General features: G+C 44.3%; 1 pseudogene; it reads left to right on the forward strand.

Annotated features, from left to right (window-relative positions):
* Positions 1 to 16,489, forward strand: part of LOC117442390 (citron Rho-interacting kinase-like) — an 88,449-nt pseudogene extending 71,960 nt beyond the window's left edge.
* The last annotated feature ends 8,257 nt before the right edge of the window (positions 16,490 to 24,746 follow it).

Raw genomic sequence — 24,746 nt, forward strand, 5'->3', positions numbered from 1 at the left:
CATACTGATATACTCCTGAACATCAGCAGGAGAGACTCTTTAAAGTAGAGACACTACATACTGATATACACCTGAACATCAGCAGGAGAGGACTTTAAAGTAGAGACACTACATACTGATATACACCTGACATCAGCACAGGGAGAGGACTCTTTAAAGTAGAGACTACATACTGATATACACCTGAAACATCAGCAGGAGAGGACTCTTTAAAGTAGAGACACTACATACTGATATACACCTGAACATCAGCAGGAGAGGACTCTTTAAAGTAGAGACACTACATACTGAATACACCTGAACATCAGCAGGAGAGGACTCTAAAGTAGAGACCTACATACTGATATACACCTGAACATCAGCAGGAGAGGACTCTTTAAAGTAGAGACACTACATACTGATATACACCTGGACATCAGCAGGAGAGGACTCTTTAAAGTAGAGACATACATACTGATATACACCTGGACATCAGCAGGAGAGGACTCTTTAAAGTAGAGACGCTACATACTGATATACACCTGAACATCAGCAGGAGAGGACTCTTTAAAGTAGAGACACTACATACTGATATACACCTGAACATCAGCAGGAGAGGACTCTTTAAAGTAGAGGACACTACATACTGATATACACCTGAACATCAGCAGGAGAGGACTCTTTAAAGTAGAGACCACTACATACTGAAATACACCTGGACATCAGCAGGAGAGGACTCTTTAAAGTAGAGACACTACATACTGATATACACCTGGACATCAGCAGGAGAGGACTCTTTTAAAGTAGAGACACTACATACTGATATACACCTGGACATCAGCAGGAGAGGACTCTTTAAAGTAGAGACACTACATACTGATATACACCTGAACATCAGCAGGAGAGGACTCTTTAAAGTAGAGACATGTTTTAACTAAACACACCCCTCTGGTTTCCAGTTGGATTGAACACTTCACATAATGGAGCGTCGATCATATATTCTCACAGTTTCCTCGACACTTCTCACTAACAGCCAGGAGTGATTCTTGCCAGGAATCCAGTGGCTTCTTCTGCAAGGTGTTATGACAAGTGTTGTTGCGGTGGTGGAGCGCTTCCCACTGTTCTGTTCTAATAAGCATGGCGCGGGACCCGGGTTGTTGTGACATCCTGTCAGCCTGTGGGCCGCAGGACGATGGGACTCCCTATGATTGTGGAAATGACCTTTGCATCATGGGAAAGATGACAGGTAATTTAGAGGCCTCAGGGACGGCCAAACACGTTCTGTCCCCAAAACCACCCACAGCACCCGAGACAGAGTGTCACACACACACACACACACACACACACACACACACACACACACACACACACACACACACACACACACACACACACACACACACACACACACACACACACACACACACAGCACACACACACAAGACACACACACACACACACACACACACACAACACAACACACACACCACACACACACACACCACACACACACACACACACACACACACACACACACACACACCACACACACACACACACACACACACACATATCATATGCACCAAGAAGTCACACTTAGGTCCAGCCCTGATATGTTCAGGGACTTTTCCTGCATCAGGTTATGTGTGAATACTTAGGACACTTTCACTCATACTGTATGGACATGGAAACTAGTAAATTCACTATGCCGGATTATATAGAGTTATGTGCAGCAGGTGGCAGTAATGCAACACTTATGGATGTGAACTGCTTTAAAACTTAACAGAAGAAGAAGACAAGGAAAGGCTGTACATACACATCAGAAAACATCCCTTAGTTTCTTTAAAGGGGACATATTCTGATCAGTTTTTAGTGGTCTCTACTTTAAAGAGTCCTCTCCTGCTGATGTTCAGGTGTATATCAGTATGTAGTGTCTCTACTTTAAAGAGTCCTCTCCTGCTGATGTTCAGGTGTATATCAGTAGGTAGTGTCTCTACTTTAAAGAGTCCTCTCCTGCTGATGTTCAGGTGTATATCAGTATGTAGTGTCTCTACTTTAAAGAGTCCTCTCCTGCTGATGTTCAGGGTGTATATCAGTATGTAGTGTCTCTACTTTAAAGAGTCCTCTCCTGCTGATGTTCAGGTGTATATCAGTATGTAGTGTCTCTACTTTAAAGAGTCCTCTCCTGCTGATGTTCAGTGTATATCAGTATGTAGTGTCTCTACTTTAAAGAGTCCTCTCCTGCTGATGTTCAGGTGTATATCAGTATGTAGTGTCTCTACTTTAAGAGTCCTCTCCTGCTGATGTTCAGGTGTATATCAGTATGTAGTGCCTCTACTTTAAAGAGTCCTCTCCTGCTGATGTTCAGGTGTATATCAGTATGTAGTGTCTCTACTTTAAAGAGTCCTCTCCTGCTGATGTTCAGGTGTATATCAGTATGTAGTGTCTCTACTTTAAAGAGTCCTCTCCTGCTGATGTTCAGGTGTATATCAGTATGTAGTGGTCTCTACTTTAAAGAGTCCTCTCCTGCTGATGTATCAGGTGTATATCAGTACTGTAGTGTGTCTCTACTTTAAAGAGTCCTCTCCTGCTGATGTTCAGGTGGTATATCAGTATTAGTGTCTCTACTTTAAAGAGTCTCTCCTGCTGCTGATGTTCAGAGTGTATATCAGTATGTAGTGTCTCTACTTTAAGAGTCCTCTCCTGCTGATGTTCAGATGTATATCAGTATGTAGTGTCTCTACATGTCTCCATGCATTAATGTTCACAAAGCTGTTTATTTTTCTCTGTGCTGCAGCACCTCTTTTCACCCTCTGTCTGAAACCAGAGCCCAGTCTACTCTGATTGGTTAGCTGGCCGGCTCTGTTGTGATTGGTTAACTGCTTAGAGACGTCCCGCCCGTCAGCCTATCACGTACAATCTGTTGGAACGCTAGCCAATAGAAGCGTGAGTGTTACCTAGTGATGTCACTAATATTCAGGAAGTAAACAAAGGAGTCCAATGGAGGCGTTTCTCTCTTTATTAACTTGTCTGTTTAACGTAAGTAACCATAAAAAAGGCCAATCAGTTTCCCTAAAGGCCCACTGGGATGCTAGATATTCCATATAAAACCTCAAAATAACAAGGAGCACTTGAATGCAACCACTGACCTTGACATAGGTCTGGGCTCTCGGAGGGCTATTTCCCAGTTTGCTAATGTCGTACGGAAAGCCCTTTAAAGGTCAACATTTGGAACTGACTGAGGGATCTGCATGGCGGACTACGACCAACAGAGGAAAACATGTTTGCCTCAAGTTTAAAGAAACCTGCAATCCTCCACTTCAGTCTCCTTGATATGTGAACTTCAAATGCAAACCATCATCCTCCGTTCAAGGAAAACATCATATTTTACCCGAGCGCCACCCAGCACTTCTGCATCTGTCACTGCTGCCATTCGTTTGGAGTGCAGGTTCAGAGGAGAAGATGAGTTGCTGCTGAGTGACTGATGAGTGGGTGAGAGAGGGCCGGAGGTAAACCAGCGTGGAAGCTGAGAGACCACACACCACACACACCACACACAACCACACACACACACACACATACACACCACACACAACACACACACACACCACACACACACACACACACACACCACACCACCACACGCCAAGGCTTACAAACAGAGATGGCAAAAAGTACACATATCCTTCACTAGAGTTGAGTACAGATACTCGTGTTTCAAAATACTCTGGTACTTACTCAAGTAAAAGTAGAGAGGTATTGGCATTGAAATGTACTTAAAACCAGCCATTACCTGTAGAGAGTCAATGGTAACTGGACCTCACTTTGGATTTAATGAACATCCAATAACCTGTATTTGAAATTGTTATACGGTCATCGACACACAAAGAGTGCTCGTGTTTTCTGTGAGACGTTGAAGTCGGCACGCGATGACTCTAAATAATAATGACCACGCCACCAGGGGAAGACTAAAGAAACAAGCCTGTGTTGAAAATGTAAGGAGTAAAGTAAAAAGTACTAAAAAAGAAAAAAAAGATAATCGAATTGTAACGGACTACATTTTGAAAGTCCCCCTCCCATCCTTGCACCCACCCAGGCCGTGTTTTGGGGCAGATGTAATCACGGTGACACCCGTCTCCAGCAGCATGGCGGCGTTCCTCTGGACGCCCGGCGAGATGAGCAGTCTCAGCGCGACACACAACTCGTCGCCACGTCAATTCCAATCAGGAGAATCTGTCAGTCACCGCGGACTGCAGGAGCTGCCATCTCAGCCGAAACAAAACCACCACAGCTGACCGATATTCTTTTGTGGCTTCCACTACCGAGGTAAACACACGCAGAAACGATGCCTGGACTAAATCAGAGAGGAAATACAGCTGCATTTATGGAAGTAGAGAAGGACGGTGTAGAGGAATGAGCAGGAAAAGGTCAATATATAGGTTTCTAGAATATATCAATCTGTAGAGAAAGGATTTTCAATCTGCCTGTACAGCTATAATTTCATTAGCAGTCAATATTAAGACCGTGTTACCATGCAAGTAATACTTTGTTGAAAATGCTGACATTTAACAGGTTTCATTTTTACCTTTTTCTCCATTTATTTAATCGTGTCAGCATTTTAGCACTAAACACAAACACTGTGTGTACTAAGTGGACTTATGGCGCATTTCCACTACAGCGCGGTTTAAGCGTGCCGTGCCCGGCCCGTTTTTGGTTGCGTTTCCACTCGGCGTAGTTCCAGCTAGCGGGAACTTTTTCACAGTTTTCTTGCTCTCCAAAATTGAGGTTCTTTCCGGGCCAAAAACCGAGCTGAGTCGGGCTGAGTATGCTAAACTAGTGAGAGAATCGCTGGCAACTACAACAAAATGAACATATTTGACCGTGATTTAATTGTAATACATGTTTCTAAATGATGCCGAAGTAACAACACACTGATACCGGTTAGTAAAACCATGAATTAATGCTTTGACAAGTCTGCAGACAGACGGCAGAGAAACACCTTTTAAAATGCGTGTTTTCTGAATGGAGATCAGCTAAGCTAACGTCATATATGCTCCGTCCGTCCACACTCACAACAACGGCCTACAGACATCAATAAAGCAGCGACTGTATTCTCCATGACGCAGGCAGTCTGTGGTTTGTACTTGATTAACTTCTGTCTAGTTTCTGAACAGACATGAGGAGCTGTGAGCTCTGAGTGCTAACAGCTAACGGCTGATGTTGGTTTTGTGGTTCGCATTGAAGATGACGTCACTGCTCCGCCTACACTGCGTTACTATAGTTACTGCCACAGCTACTAAACTGTAATGGAAACGCAGCATAAAGTGAGCCTGGCCTAACTATACCGTACTAAGCCGTGCGAGGCCCTGCAGTGGAAATGCGCCATAAGTCACCCTGAAGTCATCCTTTAGTTTGTAAAATTCAGTTTCAAAAGACCGAGTTCGTCATTTCGGCCGCCGCCATCTTTGTTTTTAGGAACCAGAAATGACACCAAGTTGGTGAAGACATGTATTACCAAATGTTGAACGTTTCAATTAACTTTAAGAACGGAAAACACTGTGTGAAAGAGTTAAAGTAACAAACACAGACAACACCTGAACCAGACCTGTCAATCACAAAGTAGCCCCAAAAAGGCACTGCGTTATCGTCAACTTGACTCTAAATGGGACTCAATGTACAAAAAGAACATCGTACTATATTGAAAAAAGACTTGAAACTAGGTAATAAGACCACAAAGTCATCAGGTAAATGTTTAACGAGGTAATACATCAAGTGAGAAGTTGGGACATTTTCTCATAGACTTCTATACAATTATACAGTGGAGTCGCCCCCCTGCTGGATGTTAGAGATAATGCGGAGGATTTTGATTCAAGACAGAATACAACTCACTCAGGCTGATTGGTATGTAATAAGTTGTGTATCTATTATCAATATACTGTATGAAGGTATGTAGGTATTGGGGGTATTGGACAAAAGTAGAGTTTAGATCAATGCTAAGGTGTACATGTTGTTAACCAACTTTCAATACATATTTCTAAACAATTCAACTTATGGTGATGCTATATTTAAAAAAATCTCATTATCACTGGAAGTATGAATGTCTGTTCAACATCTCATGCCAATCCATCAATTCTCTCCATCTCTCCTTGACATTAAAAAGGCTGCATCGAGACATATGACGTGTCACTTGAATATGAGACAAGAAGAAACGAGCGAGACCTCGGGTCAATGCCCCGGTAGAGAGTGTTAATAATGACCCGTGCTGGGAGGAGAGCAGATTTCCACAGATCAAGGAGGAGCTGACGTAATCCCGGCGGACGTGGCACCGAACAGCAGGAGAGACAAAACATGGCACGACATTAAACCCAGATCAAAGGCCTGCTGTCTCTTCTCTTCTGGGTCCTCCTCACCTTCAACAGGCTTCGGGAGCGCTCTGCTACCCGCCCTCTCCGTGAAAACTTAAAGAACACACAGCACACCATCCTCCTCAAAGTCGTGGCAAAGTCAAACTGGGAAAAACGCAGGGAAGAAACAAATATTTTCTGAACGTCTTTGTAGTTCAAAAATACAGGAGTTTGTCGTTTTATTTGAGCTTGCTTTTTTTTGTGCAAATGTTTTTGATGCAGGCATGACCTAAACCTTGAGGAAAAGCGTGCCTGCAGAACACGTATAAATCACTGGCTCGATGGGAGGCAGCGGGGGCGTGCTGAGGTTACGATGAAGGCACCGGTTGATGTGCAGAAAACACAGAGGGAGAAGTAGCGAGGAATGCACCTGGACTACAGTTAGAGCTTTGTGCCGTGTGCATAAGGACATACATCAAGGGTCCTTTCCTCATAGACTTCTATACATCTCACTTCTTTGCACAATGAAACCTGAGGAACGCAGACGACTTGAAGTCTGCCGAACCATCCTGCGTCTGCTGATGGATTGGAAACACAAGATGCGGGAATTATCTCCATTATTTGATGATAAATCTGTTGTTGTTAGTCGCAGTGCTTTCAGAGGAAGGTCTCCAGGTAGGGCGTCAGTATGGACATTCGAGGTGTAGCGGTAGGAAGGGTGCCCTTTTTTGTGTTTGTTCAGACCGAATGCTCAACCCTGCCATGACGATACGCTGCTTTATTGTCTATTGTCCTCTAAAATGGGAGCATCATTTAGAGAACGAACATCACTCGGTATTAAAAACACTTGAACTAAAGAGTGAGAACATAAACTCGTTACGAAAACATGTACTTAGGTCATACATCGAGTACGAAATAGGGTGATTTTCTCAAGTCATAAATGCAGAATCCCAACGTAGCCCCGCCCTAAAGCTTTATTGTCTATTTTACGATACTAAATGGGACAATAATTTCCAAACGAACGAGTGCACCTGGCCAACATTTCCGAGCTGGGAGGAGTGTTGAGAGGAGAGGAGAGAGGCAAGGTAAGGGCTAATTATAAAAGTAAAGTGCCCCATTATCTCCCGGCGCTGTCCTGCCCCGGTGAACAAAGCTCACAGCAGATGGGGAGTCATGGGTAACCGTGCCAAAGTGAGCCAAAAGCCCCGGAGTGGACGGACCCTGGCACAGAGGGGGGGGCACAGCTGCATATCTCACCCTCAGACTCGTGTTGACAGTGTTTCTCCAGCCCTGCCTACACTAGTCAAGGTGAGACAGCATGACACGAGGGGAGAGAGAGCGCGGCACTATGATGGATAGTGCTCTGCATCCACCTCGCTCTTAGAAACGCTGGGTGACTTTCCAGTGAGGCAATTATCATTGCAGAATGCATAATAGCCTAATTAATTACAGGTGTCAGTGCCGCCTTTGTTTCAGCATGGAGGAACATCATGCCAGAGCCGCATCCGCTGAAAGGAGCAGCGCTGATTGAACGAGGAGAAGAGCAGAGGAACGCAGACGACTTGAAGTCTGCCAAACAATCCCGCGTCTGCAGATGGATTGGAAACACACGGCGAAGGAAGGAGCTCCATTATTTGCTTGATAAATCTGCTGTTGTCAGTAGCAGTTTGCTTTGGTGGGAGAGCGCCATCTTTGTTTTTTTTCAACCGAATGCTAAACCTAAATGTTACACGCTGACTCATAGGTAGCCCCGCCATTACGATACGCTGCTTTATTGTCTTTCTCACTCTAAATTCATTTAAAGAATGAACATCACACTGTATTAAAAACACTACAGATTGAGAACATAAACTCATTAGGAACATATTTACTTAGGTTTGACATTGAGTCAGAAATAGGCGCATTTCCACTGCAGCACGGTTTAAGCGTGCCGTGCCAAACCCGGTACGTTTTTTGTTGCTTTTCCTCCAGGGGTAGTTCCGGCTCAGGGCTACTTTTTCACATTTTTTCTGGCCCTCCAAAATCGAGGTTCTTACCGGGCCGACAACCGGTCTGAATATGCTAAACTAGTGACTCTCGACTGCTGAAAGGTCAGAGAGAATCGCTGGCAAGGCGGCTACAACTACAACAAAATGAACATATTTGACCGTGATTTAATTGTAATACATGTTTCAAAATGATGCCGAAGTAACAACATACTGATAGCGGTTAGTAAAAACCATGAATTAATGCTTTGCCGAGTCTGCAGACAGACGGCCGGCGAACAACCCTTTAAAATGCGTGTTTTCTGAATGGAGATCAGCTAAGCTAAACGCAATATATTCTCCGACCGTCCACACTCACAACAACGGCCTACAGACATAAATAAACCAGCAACTGTATTCTCCACGACACAGGCAGTCTGTGGTTTGTACTTGTTTAACTTGTGTCTAGTTTCTGATCAGACATGAGGAGCTGTTGAGCTCTGAGGGCTAACAGCTAACGGCTGATGTTGGTTTTGTGGTTCGCATTGAAGATGACGTCACGGCTCCTCCTACACTGCGTTACTATAGTTACTGTCCCAGCTACTAAACTGTAATGGAAACACAGCATAAAGGGAGCCTGGCCTACCAAGGCCTAACTATACCGTACTAAGCCGTGCGAGGCCCTGCAGTGGAAATGCGCCATTAGACTTCTATAAAATCAGACTTCCTTCGTCGCCCCCTGCTGGTCATTACAGATGAACAAGCCTCAAACTTGAAACTAGAGATCTGAGACCAACAACTCGACATAAGACCCGACGTTTACTGAAGTTGTAAATTAGGGACAATCTTTTCATAGACTTCTATACAAACTGACTTGGATTGGAAACACACGGTGCAGGATTTAGCTCTTCCCGGCGTTTTGGTGCAATGAAGGAAAGCGCCATAGTTGTCGCGACCAAATGCAAATAAGTCATTCATAGGTAGGCAAAATGTTACACTAAGACCAGACAACAATGTGGTAGGGACAACGTTAATCAAGTAGGGTCTGTTTTCTCATAGACTCTATACAACAATAGATAAGATAAGATGGACTTTATTAATCCCTCGTGGGGAAATTGTTTGCTATGCATTTGACACATCCTAGTGTTAGGGAGCAGTGTGCTGCCATTTTGAACGGCGCCCGGGGAGCAGTGTGGGGAACGGTGCCTGCTCAGGGGGACACCTGGGTAGCACTTGGTTTGGCCGGGACTTGAACTGGTGACCCTTCCGGTTGCCAAGCTGAGTCCCTATCGACTTCGCCACCACACCCCGCACCCGAGTATGGAAACATCTTTCCATACTTCTTCTGCAACTAGTTGAGTCGCCCTCTGCTGGCCATTTCAGATTAACAAACTTTGACGGGTTGTAACAAGAGATTAGGCGTTTTTCACACTGGAGTACTTTTTCCCGTACTTTCCCCAGAAATAGTTTCCGATAGTTCCTGGGATGTTGCGTTCACCCCAAAAACATCTTTTTTCGGGAACCTTTTCAGAAAGAGAAAAAGGTTCCAATTTCGGATTGGCTGGGCATATGCAAACCACGCCCCGTAAACTCTGAAAAGTGTTTGTGAAGCCGCCATTTTATTTCCCTCGCATTAGGCATCATTAGCATTAGCATCATTAGCATTAGCATCATTAGCATTAGCCCAGCGCACCAACGGAGAGAGACTAATTTATGGCACACAAAATAAAACGTGGGAATCGGTGGAGTGATGAGGAGGTGTCGGCGCTTCTGGCGATTTACCCGGGACTTCGGGCGGCAGTTTACGTCGTGAAGTTGTTTGCGGTCCTGCCAGTAAACCCAAAGCAGAAGAAGAAGAAGAAGTGACGTCAGCGGCTTCATTTGCCTAATCCACCCCCAGGGACTTTTTCCGGTGTGAACTCGATTTACCAGATAGTTACGGGGAAATAAAAGTTCCGGAACTATTCCTGGGAAAAGTACGTGTGTGAAAGCGCCTATAGAGACTTTACTGAAGTACTACTACTACTTTCTCATAGACACCTATTCAATTCTGATTTATTTTACAAAGCATAGCTGAGGAACACAGACTGACTGCCAAGTCTGCCAAACTATCGTGCGTCTGCTGACGGATTGGAAACATATGGCGCAGGAATTAGCTCCATTATGCGCTTGATAATCTGCTGTTGTCATCGGAAGTGATTTGGGAGGAAGATCTCAAGGCAGGGCCTTGAATAAAAACGCCTCTGTGTTGTAATGATAGCAGTGTTGGTGGCAGCTCTATGAACAATGACCAGGCGTTCCTTACAAACACGGCATATCATTTGTCCTGTCAGATTCCCGCCGATTCCGTTGCTTGTCGTGAGGAAGCCCGACAATTGCCAACGGAGGGAGAAACAAAAGGCGCTAAAGTGAAGCAGAGGAGTGAATGATGGGGTGACTAGGGAGGAGAGACAGCTCCGAGACTCCTTATTCTCCCCCTCAGCTAAACACAAGCATACAACATAATAGCACGTCACATTTGGTGTGTGGTGAGAGTGTGTGTGTTGCTATGGGGGGTCGTGCGGTGGGCTGGTAATCCTCCGCGCCCTCAGGCGGTGGGGCTCATTGTAGAGTACATTGAGTCTAATAGGAGCCGGCGCTGCAGTTGTGCTCGGCTCCCACTGTGAGGAGAGTTTACATAATTAATGACTGTTGATGTTTCCCAGGTAGTCGCCCGGCAAATTCACTCCAACTCGGCTGCCAGCTCCGCGAGGAAGGAGCGACACCGGACAGACAGCTTACATTACGGCATAAATAAGGCACTTTTGTACAGTGTCTTCAGACGTTACTGCGAGGAGGGGTTCAGGGCCACCGACGCTTCGGAGGAAAGCTTCCTGTGTCCTCTTTCGCAGTCTGGGGAGAACGTTGCGCTTGATGCGAGCAGAACTGCTTCCTTTAGTGTTTTTGTTGTTGTAATTCTGCATGCCGTTAGAGGCACTTCTCAGATAACGCTCCAGACGGATGATCATGCACGTCTGCAGGAATCTGTGTAATCCGGCTGTCGATCTTAATACACGTGAGCCTGTTTGTGGCGACGCGGGTTTTCACTGGGAGGGGCCGTCCACACACTGGAGCGTGTTAAATTAAACATTCAAACACCAGGGAAAGGCTATTTTGTACTGCCTCCTGCTCTCGGCCCACTACTCATTATTAATTTGTAATAACCTTTAAGAAGGCTTTTGATGTCATACATATTTTACAGAGAGATATCACTCCCTGTCGATGACAGATCACCCCGATGTGCCTCCATCCCTATAATTAGGACCAGGTGAGGGGGGAGAGTGATCTCTGGTGTGTAACTCACACTCCCATGCATCAGTGTGACGACGTGTCAGCACCTCAAGATTAAAAAGGCAGAGCTATGAGACCCAATACGGATTATTCACAGGCGACATGGAGATCCGATGTGCTCTTCATTTAGCTTGAAAAGTGAAAATAACTGCAGCACGGTACATAAAGCCATATTTTGTGGTTGTGTTATTTCAGTTTTAAGCCAGATTAAAAAGTTATTCTATATTAGCTTGTTTTATGTTTATTTTATTATCTTGGCTTTTTAACAAATTAATTTAAATGCCTGTGAATTTTTGTTTTTAGGATGACTTTTAACATCTGTCCAGGGACTACAGACGAAACATAGCCTGTTGGCTAACTGGCGCATTTACAGAAATGTCAATTCATGTGCACTGTCCCTGTCAAATAAATATATTAAAAAAAGGAAATAAAAAGAAAAGTTACTTGGTATTTAGGACCTGGGCAGGGGGGGGGTTGTTTTTTTGATTTGTGAAGCACTTTATGTTACCTTTTGTGTATGAAAAAGTGCTTTATACATAATGTTTGATTGATTGATACAGCCGGTTGTGATTATTTGTGACTTTCTTTCTCTCATCTGTTTCTGTTTTCTGTTTTTCGGTATGTTTTGTCCTGAGCGTAGGTCTTTGGTAGTGTCTCATAACTGTTGTTGAGAAAAAATATAGATAGATATTGAACTTAACTAAGAAAAGAGGGAGACCCAAAAACATCGTTCCTGCTTACCATCTTTTAAAGCTGTTATGTGTTATGAATGCCCACTTTAAGTCACGTGATTCCAGCTGCATGAAATAGCGGAGTGTTTCGAAATAAGAATGCGCTTTAAACGCGGCTGGTTTTCCACACGGGAGGTCTTTCCGCCCGCTGGATACAGGGGTGTTGTCACATTATGCCTCCCCGCCATGCAATGGCCCCCCTTGTCACGGGACTGCGCATTTCTAAATTATACGTCTACACCTTAAAAATATGTTTTAAAACGAAAGTAAACGTTCAGGGTTTTTATTAATGGTAATTTTCAGACTGTGAGTTGTTTCATTTAGAAATGCGCGTTCCCGTGGACAACAGGGCATTCATGACGGGGAGGCATAATGTGACACAACACCGGCCTAACGCTCGTGCTCGCCGGTGCCAACACGGCAATAAAGGCTGTAAAACAAACGAGCTGTGTTCGGTTAATGCGGCTGATGGACCTCTGCTGCCAGGCATTTGATGTCATGATCGTAACGAGGCCTCGTGCACAGTGTGACAGGCGAGAGGTGGCCTTTTCAGCGCGAGCGACTGGAGGCTAATCAAGAACAGATCGCTGGAACAGGAAGAGCTGATGCAACGCAGCTATTGTGGAAATGATAGCGTTCAGCGTATTTGTTAACAAGGAAACAAAAAGGCACTTCTCTAAAATGTTATTATTATTACAACATAAAGGCGAGAGGAAAGTTTTGACTTTTTGTCTGTGTGTTTCCTGTTTATTTTGAAAACATATCGTCTCCGTTGTTACTTCCTGTCTTTGTGTTTCCCCGTCTGTGTTGATTGTCCGCGCCACCCTGATTCGTTTCACCTTGTGTTTCTGCCTGCCCTCTCCAGCTGTGTCCTTTCTCTAAGTGAACAGTTCTAGTATTAAGTCCCATGTGTCACAATCCTTGTCTGTCGTTTCCTTGAAAGCTCTGTTCTGGTTTACCTGTAAGTAAAGGTATTTTTGGTGAAGATATTCCACGTGTATCCATTTCCATGAATTGACCCTTTTAAAAGGACTGCTTCACAATAATCATTCTCCTTGTTACATCATTAAATCAATGTTCTCTCAGAAACACCCTCTTTCCAGCCGGCTTCATACAGAGGACCTGACTTCAGTGCTTATTGATGCGGAGCGTTACATAAGCCTCATATGCTCCGAGTGTAGGACAACTCCGTGCGGGTTATAAATAAAGAAACCTGACGCACGGCTGCAGCCACTGTGATTTGGGCAACTTTGTCACTTGGGATGTTCATAGTTCTGCAGTGCTAGCCCCGACTGCTATTTCAAGGCTCTGCCTCATTAGAACATCCGCCGTGAGTGGAAAAAAGATCGCACAAAAGACGTTTCATTAGGGAAGAGAGAGCATGCTCAGGCCACAGAGGGATGAAACTTCATGCATTGCTACGCTAAAGGTTCATGCATGATACACACACACACACCAACACGCACGCACACACACAGGACACAGAGGTATGTTGAGATGTGTGTCACATGGTCCCACAAGGAGGAGGTCTGCAGGCCGAGCTGACAAGGGGCAACAAACACACAGCCTGCCACAAACGACTGCAATTACCCCACATATAGTGTGTGAGCGTGTGTGAGTGTGAGTGTGTGTGTGTGTGTGTGGTGTGTGTGTGTGTGTGTGTGTGTTTGTGTGTGTGTGTGTGTGTGTGTGTGTGTGTGTGTGTGGTGTGTGTGTGTGTGTGAACATGCGAGTATGCATATATAGGAGTGTGACTTCTTGCACAAGAGGAGGGGGAGAAAATTCACAATATTGCGTGACTGCCTGCAACCAGCCCTCTGTGTGTGTGTGTGTGTGTGTGTGTGTGTGTGTGTGTGTGTGTGTGTGTGTGTGTGTGTGTGTGTGTGTGTGTGTGTGTGTGTGTGGTGTGTGTGTGTGTGTGTGTGTGTGTGTGGCTAGCTAATTTAGTTAGGGAATAGCTGGCTGTCCTTCAGGTGAATGGACAGAGATTGGTCTCAATATGAGATGTAATAAACAAGCCCATCACCGGAGCCCACCGCACCTTCGGCTGTCCTTCACATGTCTCGCCTGAAGAAGACACACACACACACACCACACACACACACACACACACACACACACACACACACACACACACACACACACACACACCACACACACACACAACACACACACACACACACACACACACACACACACACACACATACTGAAACACATGCACACACACACACACACACACACACACACACACACACCACACACACACACCACACACACCACACACACACAACACACACACCACACACACACACACCACACACACACACACCACACACACACACCTAAACAACACACACACACACCCACACACACACACACCACACACACACACACACACCACACACACACACCACACACACACACACACACTCAAGCGACCCATAAAGCCTCCATGGTTTGCTGTTTGAAGAAGTCCATCAAACAAATATTGCTTTTTCAGGTTTTTCAGTATCCTGTTTGTCCTTACAATATATAAAAGAGTAAGGGGCAGAATCACTATGTGAATCGAACATTTTGGATTTGGTTTGCCTTTTTACAGTCCTAAAATATGTGTGTTATGGTTCACATCATATTGGGGAATTTAATGTTTGGTTTCTACAACATAAAATACGTCAGTATATACCCCACTGGTGAATTCAAAAACTGAAGTTGCTAGTGTCTAAATGAGACGGCTAAACGTCATCACGCCCAACATTAGCCTCCTTTAGCTTAGCGGTGGTGACGTGAAGTCATGTGACCGTGCTGTAGTTCCTTTATAGCCCAACATTAGCCGCCTTTAGCTTAGCGGTGGTGACGTGAAGTCATGTGACCGTGCTGTAGTTCCTTTATAGGCCCAACATTAGCTGCCTTTAGCTTAGCGGTGGGTGAGGTGAAGTCATGTGACCGTGCTGTAGTTCCTTTATAGCCCAACATTAGCCACCGTTAGCTTAGCGGTGGTGACGTGAAGTCATGTGACCGTGCTGTAGTTCCTTTATAGCCCACATTAGCCACCTTTAGCTTAGCGTGGTGACGTGAAGTCATGTGACCGTGCTGTAGTTCCTTTATAGCCCAAAATTAGCCACCTTTAGCTTAGCGGTGGTGACGTGAAGTCATGTGACCGTGCTGTATTCCTTTATAGCCCAACATTAGCCACCTTAGCTTAGCGGTGGTGACGTGAAGTCATGTGAACCGTGCTGTAGTTCCTTTATAGCCCAACATTAGCCACCTTTAGCTTAGCGGTGGTGACGTGAAGTCCTGTGACCGTGCTGTAGTTCCTTTATAGCCCAACATTAGCCACCTTTAGCTTAGCGGTGGTGACGTGAAGTCCTGTGACCGTGCTGTAGTTCCTTTATAGCCTAACGTTAGCTTTTTACTTGAAAAATCATTACCCTGCAGAACAAAACCTGTAAGTGTCACACACGTTTGTTTTCCACAGAGACTATTTCTGGAAAACCCCAAATCACATGGAGAAATCCCGTTGGCTTTTGGAGAAGGGAACCATTGCTAATTTACGAGTTGGCCTACTACAAATACATCATCACTTGCATCACTTGCAGTAACTGAAGTATAAAATGGTGTAAAATAGAAAGCAAACAAGTGTACTTAAGGTAAGACACTGGAGTAAATGTACTTTTCCAGCACTGCTACAAAGTGCTGCGTGTTTCTTTAACCACGCAGACACTTCCTGCATGTTTCTCTGTCTCGAAGAGTCTTTCTATTTCTCCCACATGTCCTCCCGTATGTCCTGCAAGCTGCTTCCTGCCAACAGCCACCATCCAGGCCCTGTTGACCAGCCGCTTTCTCCCCTCTGCGGGTCCTTCACTCCCGAAGAAGAGCCGAAACTCCAAATCCACCGAGACCCAATTACAAACAGCGACTGCAAGTGGAATCAGGAGCAGATTGCAAAGTTACAATGCTTTAATTGCGAATGTGTTTAAACGCTCTCCTCAGGCCACTTTTTTGTCGGGGATGAAACACGGAGCCCTGCAGTGGGACTTTAAAAACATATATCTGTTTGTGACAAAGAACACTCGGATGTGTGGTGTGCTCAGATATTTAAGGGCCTGCGTGTGATTCAACACGTCGTACTGGCAGTGTAGGAATAAAACAACGCTTACATGTGGTGGCGAGGAAGCCACGCTTTAACACATCATAAGAGAGCTATTCCTCTCCCAGCTGCTTGTTCTAATACAGCCGCATGTTAATTAGTATTGTAGTTAATCCCATATTACAGAGACCCAAACTGGCAGGTCATATTACAGAACAATCGGTCCTTAAATGTTCCTGCTTGTGACATTCGGAGCTGCTATCTCTTCCAGCTAAACGTTCCCTAGGTACTAAGTGGCCTACTTTACGCTGTCTTTCTTTGAATTGCCACTTTCTTCTTATCATTTGGGATATTAGCCTTGACACGCGTCATCCCATATAGCATGGACTCAGGAAAAGTGTTTCTGCAAAAAAAGGGAATAAATGATTTTACGCCAGCATGTGATAACGAAGACCTGCCTTCATGGGATATTAAACACGAAGAAAGAGAAATAAGAAGTTCAAACACTTAGCCGGCAGCAAAGTGAGTGTAACTTTTCTCCGCTTGCATTATGTAAGATAGGCTCCATCACGTTATCAATCTATCGATCTCCCAGCAGAAAGATGAGAATGGAAAAATAATGAGGCCGATGAACGCTGCGTAAAGAACATCAATGTGCAAAAATGTAATTATCTGTGCTGGGAAGAGAACGGAAAACGAGTCGGGCTGTTTTCTAAATCACAAAAAAAAGTAAAGTGGAAAAAGGAGCAGTTAATATTTTCCCTCTCTGCATATTTTAATTACCCAGATCAATCATAACTACTACTGCAGCACTGCAGAGAAGAAGAAAACTGCAAGTCTAAATGAAAAACAATAGTTGCTTTAAAGTCTTTCGCTCTTTTGAAGTCTAAATTAAAATGTCAGGTGCCTTAACAAGAGGCGTCTTCCCAAAGTTAGGATGTTTATATTAGCGTGTTTAGATTTAGCTGAATTAAACTTCACGGCCGAGCATCATGTGAAATGAAGACTGCAGACACACACACACACACCACACACACACACACACACACACACACACACACACACACACACACACACCACCCACACACACCACACACACACACCACACACACACACACACACACAACACCACACACACACACACACACACACACAGTAGAGAAGAGGGAATCATATCTGCGTCTCCTCTGACAGACGCTCATGACCTCTGACCTCTTGGTCTCGCTAAACGCAGAAACATGTTGTGCAAAACTTATTTGTTACTCTTTAATCTTAAACATAATTACATTACTGCCAAGTAGGTTAACACACACGAGGTGTAAAATGCCTGACAGGTAAAAACATTTAAATGTCAAATAAGAGCAACTTTTATGGAAACGACTGTAAGACTGTTATATATACAAAAGGGATATAGTAAGTAGTCATATATGAGGTATCCTGTTGGAACTATGTGCAGGATGTCTGATCTAAAAGTGGAAGTGTCGTGCAGAAGATAGTCAGACGCCGGTGTGGGAGAGAACACGGGGACTTCAGCCTTTGGCGACCATTTACATGCACTAAAACCTTGGAGAACAAACGCAGGAGAGGGAACCCCCAACGCGCAGAACAGATCCTCTTAGTCCGTGACACAGACCCGTCGCTGCCTAAAGCTGAGCCTGAACTCACACAGTCAGAGCCGGAGAATCTCGACTTGTTCAGATTTCTTTTTTCCTGGTTTCACGTTAACTGATGTTTATTTCTTCTGGCACGTCGTCGCCGAGCACCCAGACAACCGATTTCACACGTTTCTATTGGCTAATGTGACTGCCAGCAGAGAGCGAGTCAGGAGGACCCAGGGACTCAGAGCAGGAACGTTATATAGGATAACTACTCGCTTCGCTCATCAAACTGAAACTAACCAAGACCTTTTATAAGAACACATGAGTACATCGAACAGAACAACAAATACGACTGTTTTATTATAAATAAAACTCGACAAAAACTGCAGAGAACTTGAAATAAAATGACTTCAATTTGGATAGGAGTTCATTATTAATATTAATAGTTTTTATTTATTTATGAATGAAAAGGTAGTTTCATTTCATCTTTAACACTTAACCTGCATTTTGCCGTTCTTACTTACGTGTTGTTCTCTTAACTTTCACAGTGTGCAGTGTCCTCACATCGACACTGTTCATGTGTTTATTAACATATCCACATATTCATATATTAATATTATAGTATACAGTGTTGTTCTACTGTGCAGCAATTGATGTTACATTCTGCCTTGTCTTGTTATTTCTGCAAGCTTACTTGTCTTGGTGGCACTATTGTATTGCATTGTTCTTGTCACGTTGCATCGATGGGAAAGCAATCAAGGATCCTGCTTCCTTCGTGCATATGAAACGCAAAAGCCTTGGTGATATCAGTTCTTCTACCTTAAGTAACATATCTAAAGTCTGCTCTCTGACCAGCCGCAGGCATCAATCAGCTGCCTGCAGACAAACGCATGGTTCCCGTGTTAGCCTGTTAGCCTCGCTGCCAACCCCCCCCCACCCCACGCCATCTTAGCTGCTCCCGTTCTCTGCTGGTGAAAGTGTGTGTGCTGAAGGGTCACGAGGGGGAGAGTGATTGCTTGTCTCTTAAGGTGTACGGGGGGTTTCGCGGAATACATGGACGGCCCAATAGGAAACGTGCATTCGTGTCGTCCGTCCTCAAAACACGGCTAACTTTGCACAGAGCGGCGGCCAGTCAGGGGGGGGGCGTGACGTCTCCCGGCTCCGAGGTGTGTGCTGTCAGGACGGTAGAAATGAAACCTGGCACTGCCGAGCAGAATGTGCTGAAACTCATCAATTCCACATGGATAGAGAGCCAAGTGCCTATTTATAACACCCCCCCCCCTCCGTCTTCCCCCTCTTCTTTACCTGGTGTGCATCCCGGCTTCGAACACGCATCCATAATGATGAATACGCCACACTGCGATGCTCCGACAGGGCATCAGTCAAGACAGGAAAACACCACGCGCCGACACACACACACACACCACACACACACACACACACACACACACACACACACACACACACACACACCACACACCACACACACCCACACACAACACACACACACACACACACACACACGCACACACCACTCTCATCATCACAGCGGACTGACACTGGCGTCTCAGCATAAAACACCAACAATCAGTCACCACGCAGGAAACAAACACGGCCAGTCAGATACATTAAACTTCCTCACAAAGGCCCAATCACTGGAGAGACACTGCCACCCAAACTCTGTCCTGTACTGGATTGATGGTGTTTCAGATCTGAGCCACACTAGGGGTATTTTCTTACAGAAATGTGTCAGTTTTATATACTCGAGTTGAGGCGGAAAAATGTGTTAAATGTCATGGATGTTTGCAGACATGCTATGGAGAGTTATATCATTGTTTCAGCTGTTCATTGCTAGATATCCTCGACAAGACTAATGCATGGATAACACACTCGTTCTCCTGCATATGTTAAGCTATATGCAGCACAAACACGGCCAGTCAGGGACATTCAACTTCCTCACAAATGCCCCAATCACCGGAGAGACACTGCCACCCAAAACACTGTTTCTTCATGCAGTCGTTTACTGAACTTGATGGCGTTTCATTCTGAGAAAACACTAGTGGTATTTTGCAATATCAATTATATACTTGAGTTGAGCTCGAATAGAAACGTGTTAATTGCATGATGTTTGCAAACACAGGGAGGCAGAGAATGTGTTTTCTATGCGGACATGCTAGTGAGAGAGTTCTTGTTTTAGCTTTTCATTCCAAGATATTTTCAGCGAGATTACAGCATGAATAACACATTCCTTCTCCTCCATATGTTAAGTCACATGCATGAGAAGACATGCATCCTCGCTAAGTATAACACATCGAAGTGTTTTACTACTACAGCAGTAGCTTTGGGTGGCTAGCGCTGCAGCTAACGACTGTTGTAAATGTTGCCATATGAGAAGATATGAGATTTAAATGCATGGGTTTACTCTTTACAGCCGAATCACTATTAGCAGTAGCTTGTTAATGCTACGACTGCGGCTAACAACTGTTATAGTCTATTAAATGTCAGAAAGATTGAGAAATAGTTTCTCAAAGTCTAATGTGACATGAAATGTATTTTCCATGCATGTATGCTAGTCAAGAGTGAATAACATACATACTGACTGTCTGGCTCTGTTCAATATCCTTTGTTATTTATTAATTCAATCTTTTCATGTTGTCTTCTTACATTCAGACAAGTCTTACAGCTTCAACATAAACTGAAAATATGTTTGCTCAAGTTGCAATACCTGCTATGTATCTTTTCTGAATTTGCAATGCGTGAGTCATGTGACCGTGCTGTAGTTCCTTTATAGCCCAACATTAGCCCCTTTAGCTTAGCGGTGGTGACGTGAAGTCATGTGACCGTGCTGTAGTTCCTTTATAACCCAACATTAGCCTCCTTTAGCTTAGCGGTGGTGACGTGAAGTCATGTGACCGTGCTGTAGTTCCTTTATAGCCCAACATTAGCCTCCTTTAGCTTAGCGTGGTGACGTGAAGTCATGTGACCGTGCTGTAGTTCCTTTATAGCCCAACATTAGCCTCCTTTAGCTTAGCGGTGGTGACGTGAAGTCATGTGGACCGTGCTGTAGTTCCTTTATAACCCAACATTAGCCGCCTTTAGCTTAGCGGTGGTGACGTGAAGTCATGTGACCGTGCTGTAGTTCCTTTATAGCCCAACATTAGCTTTTTACTTCAGAAAAGTGGTGTTCATATGTGGAGATTATCCTGCTGAACTAAATGTGTAAGAATCATGACAATTTGTTTCCACAGAGATTATCCAAAAAAGCCAAAATCCCATTGGCTTGTTGTCGGGGGGAACCTTGCAATGCTAACTTCCAGGTACAAAAGTAAATGGATCTATGAAGTGAGTTACAGCTCAATAAGTCTTAGCTATCTGTCCATTAGTCACTGAACTCAGATAAGTATCAGAGGTGAGATGGACAACATTTGATCCAATATAATCTCCTCCGTCTGTGTCTAATCATAATCAATGCAAGTCAACTTTAAAGTAATAAAGAGTGGAACAGGAAGTGCATTGAGTTTGGGTCAAAGCAGCTTTTCTGTTCTAATGTGCAGAAGAGGCGAGGACATGTTGGCCTCTGGAGGACGTAAAGACTCAAGGAAGGTATTATCTAATGTCCAATTACACTCCCCCACATCGCTACCATTCCCGCCTCCCACCTTCCCTCCCCGCTCCTCGGTATGAGAGGACACAAGTGATAAAGCAGGAGCAGAGAGCCGCTGGTTTACATGGCCCTGGTGCCCAGTATGTTTCCCACAATAAGCTGCAGGCTGCACGTGCATCGCATCGCAACCGGAGAGGAGATCCTGGGCTGCTCAATGAGGCCCAGACAGTGAGAGACACCTCTGAGTGTGCGTGTGCGTGTGTGTGTGTGTGTGTGTGTGTGTGTGTGTGTGTGTGTGTGTGTGTGTGTGTGTGTGTGTGTGTGTGTGTGTGTGTCGGCGTGTGTGTGTGTGTGTGTAAGGGGGAGTTGTAAATGCCCCTTACATAAGGTAGGGCATGAATAATAACACAACGGGAATATTCAACTGTAAAGCTGGTTCGTTGGCTCAGAGATATGTGCCTGTAATGTGCAACGTAAGTATGATCAACACTTCATTTTGAAATAGAGTTTAGAAGTTACTATAAAGTTGTGTTAACGAATCAGAGGTGGGAGAAGTACTCAGATCTGGTACTTGAGTAAAAGTAGAAGTACTCAGATATTGTGCTTGAGTAAAAGTAGAAGTACTCAGATATTGTGCTTGAGTAAAAGTAGAAGTACTCAGATCTTGTACTTGAGTAAAAGTAGAAGTACTCAGATCTTGTACTTGAGTAAAAGTACCAGAGTGTAGGAATACTCTGTTACAGTAAAAGTCCTGCATTCAAAATGTTACTCAAGTAAAAGTAGAAAAGTACTCTCATCAAAATATAGTGAAAGTAGCGACAGTAAAAGTAGGGTTTGGGTTTGGTAGGGAATGCGTGCTTATTGTTTCCATGTGTATTTGTACAAACAGTATATCGGAACAACCTAACTTAGGACTGTGTGTCATGGAGATATGACAACATGGAAACATCAATAATCACTTAGGTTTTAGTTCCGATATAGTTCCGAAAATGTGCGTTCACACCAAAAAAACTAGAACTTAGTTCATGAACCTTTTCACCCCCTTTTCCGTCCCCGCTAGAGAGCAGGAACTTTCGTGGGAGAAAAAGGTTCCTGTGTCTGATTGGCTGAGCGGATTGCAAACCACGCCCCGTAAAACTCCCAAAACGTTTTGTGAAGCCGCCATTTTATTTTCCTTGCATTAGCATTATTAGCATTAGCATTAGCCCAGCGCACAAACGCAGAGAGGCTAACTTATGGCAAAACTGAAGTCAGTCCCCAACTCCGGGGACTTCGGGCCGGGGACTTTGTGCGGCAGTATACACCGTGAAGTTGTTTACGGCCTGCCAGTAAATCCAGAGCAGAAGAAGAAGAAGTGACGTCAGATGCTTCATTTGCCTAATCCTCCCCCAGGGACTTATTCCGGTATGAACGCGATCTGAACTTAGTTCATGAGAACTAAAGAGTTCTGATGAACTAAGTTCTGATGAACTAAGTACAGCAAAGTACTCCGGTGTGAACGCGCCTATTGAGTTCTTTTTAACCAAATGTCTCTCAGAGGGGCGTGGGGAGTGGCTCCTTATTTTCATTCAAGTAACAGACACAGAATCAGCACTTTGGAAACAGGGGATTATGGGATGCTGCAATGATCCGTTTGGGAAACACTTCAGAGCCATGGCTGTGTGTCTGAGAGCTGTAATATATGGATGAAAACAGTATAATAGGGGACCTTTAAAGCGGTGTAGAGGCAGCTTTCCTCTCGCCTGTTTCTCCCCCATCTCCCGAGTTATCCGTCCAGCACTCTGTACCTAATAACCGCCAGGTTTTAGCCCGTGATGAAGATCTGTCTTCATTGAGCTGGAAAAGCTGTATCGTCGCCGAGCATTTCTCCTAACGGCGCAGTCCCTCATCTATGAAAGTGCCATAGAGCCCCTCAGACAATTAGGCAGGGAAAAGCTTTATGACCGTTAGACTCTCTCAGCGAGCGGCTCCTCTCTCCTCGTGCAGAAAGGTAATTACGGAAACTCTCATAATGACACGGAGGAAGCTTGCGTCATAACACCCACAGCCTTTTTATCATGGCGCTGTAATTAATTATCATCCTTTACTCTTTGATTCATTCCACCATTCATAACATATTCATACATTCAAGAGAAATTATCATTTCCTTCAGGAATTAATCAAAAGGAGGAAGAGCTGGTCGGCTCTCTATGGATGATCAAAGCCGGAGTTTGCCCACCTCGATGTGGAGGGTAGGCTGAGGGCACAGATCTGTGTGGGCACCGTATATAAGGGGGGGGGGGCACTGCAACATGCATGTGACTGTCCAAACAAAGTGGATGGATGCACTCGGATGTCTTTTACTTTGGTATATTTGGTATTTTCCATTCCTTACACACTTTATATAAATAATATCCTGCTTATATTTTGTTAACAGAAGAGTGTCCAAACAAACTGGATGGAAGCACCGTAAAAAATACTCAAAAAGGTGCCAGAGTATCAAAATATACCAATATTTGTCGTTACTCTATTTACCGCTACTTAATTGTGGTAATGGCTAAATAAAGACTATCTTGATCTAAATCTTCGAACCCTAATAAAAGCTGTCAGATATAGTCGAGTATAGAGCTGGAATAACTAAATAAAGTACCTCAAAATTGTCCTTTTACTTTGGTATAAAAGTTTAAAAATACTCAAGTGCAAAAACGGCCAAACGTTTATTTTACTAATAGATAAATGAAGACTATCAAGTCCATCCTAGAATAATGCATAACATTTTTTTTATTTTTGCATCAATCTTCAAACCTTAACCCTAAAGCTGTCGTAGAGCTGTCCTGTTAAGGTGCAACACATGTCAAAATAAACTACCAGTAATTATTCTGCACAACAGCACAGTCAACAATCATGTGTGTCGAAACTGTCCTTAAATACAGAACTTAAAGGGGACCTATCGTGCTATATTTGAAACATATATTGTTGGGCCGTACCTATACTAAACATGTCTGTGAAGTGTTTTGCTTCAAACGCCAAACAGATCCCCCGTTGTAGCCGTGCCTCAAACTGCTCAAACCCCTCTTTTGCAGCCCGGTTAGAGAAACGCGGATTTTGGGTCCTTAGCTTTAAAAAAA

This window comes from Pseudochaenichthys georgianus, unplaced genomic scaffold (genome assembly GCF_902827115.2).
Source record: "Pseudochaenichthys georgianus unplaced genomic scaffold, fPseGeo1.2 scaffold_422_arrow_ctg1, whole genome shotgun sequence".
Taxonomy (NCBI): domain Eukaryota; kingdom Metazoa; phylum Chordata; class Actinopteri; order Perciformes; family Channichthyidae; genus Pseudochaenichthys; species Pseudochaenichthys georgianus.